The sequence below is a fragment of the Mustela putorius genome, unplaced genomic scaffold (genome assembly GCF_011764305.1).
Source record: "Mustela putorius furo isolate JIRA1106 unplaced genomic scaffold, ASM1176430v1.1 tig00003974_pilon_pilon_pilon, whole genome shotgun sequence".
NCBI lineage: Eukaryota > Metazoa > Chordata > Mammalia > Carnivora > Mustelidae > Mustela > Mustela putorius.
The window spans coordinates 12,978,947-12,981,244 of NW_025422117.1; the positions used below are offsets into that span (position 1 = coordinate 12,978,947).

General features: G+C 32.2%; 1 non-coding gene across 1 annotated transcript; it reads left to right on the forward strand.

The window, feature by feature from the left end:
* The first annotated feature begins 1,990 nt into the window (after window positions 1-1,990).
* Window positions 1,991-2,098, forward strand: LOC123389480. Its single transcript, XR_006604071.1, has one exon. It is a non-coding gene; the product is annotated as a U6 spliceosomal RNA (small nuclear RNA).
* The last annotated feature ends 200 nt before the right edge of the window (window positions 2,099-2,298 follow it).

Here is a 2,298-nt window from a genome sequence, read left to right on the forward strand (position 1 = left end):
AAGGTAAACACAAGTTCACTAATGGCATATTTTCTCTAAATTATGAGAATTGAATATTTTTAAATTGAAAAGCTTAATAAAGATAAATAAATACCTTTGCCTTTCTGTGTGCTTCATTAATGTGTGTTGGGTATATTTGTGTTTTAACAATTGCTGTGGTAATTACTCTGTTTAGTGAACAGTAAATCTTGTGTAAAGAAACAGAAGGATATTAAACTCTGTCATTGCTCTTACTCAATAGAGGCAAAATTCCTTCTGAGAATGACTATACATATACGTAAGGCAATATTTTTTTCTCTTGATTTTCTTTAAACTGGCAACAGAAAATTTAATAAATTTGGTATTTAATTCTGCAATAAAAATTCAGAGTTAAGCCGTGAAAATTTTAATTATTTTCTTTAAGAAACAAAATTAATTGGACTTTACCCTTAATCTTCTAATAGCAAAACATTTGAGACATTCTTACATATTTCATAAAACATTTCATGAAGGCAAAGGGCAAATATCTGAGATAGAATGGAAAGAATGAGAAAATAGATGAAAAATAATGTTTAAGATGTGTTTTGACACTTCATTTTTATGATAATAATGTGTCTTCATATCTTTTACTTAACTTTGTAATTCTAATTTATACCAGTATTCGCCCATCTGCAGCTTCTAAAGGACAAAGTCATCTGTTATTAGAATTCTCAGGATATTATTTAATTAAAGTTTTGTGATTAATACCAAGCAGGAAAAAAAAAATTCCTGGCATTTTCCTAATTGTCCTATGAGAATGGCAAACACAATTATGTATCTATATTCATTCTTAATTTGCTTCCTTTCTTAAAATTAGAAACTGTAGGATAAAAATGTCATTTAACTCTCAAATATAAAATCAACATGTCATGAGAAGTCATATTTTGATTATTTAAAAAAAAGTGTAGCTATTTTCTATTATTAAAATTTCATTTAGTTTGAACCTATGAGTATATATTGGAAAATTCAGCCAAAGAAATTGAAAACAGTATCATATGCAGATGCTTCATTTAAGAATAATTTAATGTCCTTCATTTTTTTTTAACTCATGCTCTAACATTTACATATCAAAGTAAAACTGGATTCTATTTAGAAGTTCACTTGAAAAAGATTTTAAATACGTAATTTAAATTTTTCCAAGTCATGCCAGCCTGTGAGTATTTTAGAGTAGTAGTTACAGCACAAATTTTATTTTCTCTTGTCTCATTTACTGTTACAGGAAATCAGCCCCATGCTGAGTCATCTATTTATGTTAATCTCCAGTCAATGTTACTGTGCTAAAACCCTCCAGATCTGGCAATAATCACCACTTTGCTGTAGCCATTTTCTCCTCCCCTTTACTGACTGTATTATTGATGAATTTCAATACAGATGCTACATAAATGCACTTTGCTTCCATCAGAAATTCTGATGCTTATTGTGAAAATGGAATCAATGCAGAAGGTATAATCATTGATGAAAGACTCTACAGGACTAAAAAAAATAGAAAGCGGTGCCTGGGTGGCTCAGTGGGTTAAAGCCTCTGCCTTTGGCTCAGGTCATGCATGATCCAAGGGTGGTGGGATTGAGCCCCTGCATCAGGTTGTCTGCTCAGCAGGGAGCCTGCTTCCCTACCTCTCTGCCTACTTGTGATCTCTGTCTGTCAAATAAATAAATATAATCTTAAAAAAAAAAAAAAAGAATTAGGAAGATCACCCTCTCATTTTCTCTTTTTTTGAACATTATTGACTTCGAATCAGAGCATCTCCAATCGCATCCTCAGTGTTTCTCCTTAGAGAAGTAAATTCAGCAGCAGCCCAGTCAGGCTCCACCAATCATTCATCTGATGAGCCTTCCTTCTTTTCTCTACTTTTGGCAACACAGAAAACTCTTCTCCTCTGACCTCTCATCTGTTCATCAAACAAAGCCAACTATAAGTGAATTGTTAAACTCTGCTCACCCAAACAGCATAATTGTATAAAACAAAGAGCACGTGCTTGCCACAGCAGCCCATATACTACAATTGGAACAACACAGAGAAGATAAACATGGCTTCTTGCATAAGGATAACATACAAATTTGTGAAGCATTCCATATTAAATTTTTTTAAGAAGTTGAAAAATAAAACACTGATTTAATTTTGAAGAAGAAAAATCCATCTGTGACTTCAGGTTTCCGCTACAGTATGAAAAGAACTTGGATATTAGCACTCTTGAGCTTACACCAAGAAAAGAGGTTAAATTGAAATTCGGTGACTTTCTTAGACTCATTGGAAATTTGTGATAAACATGGCACATGATC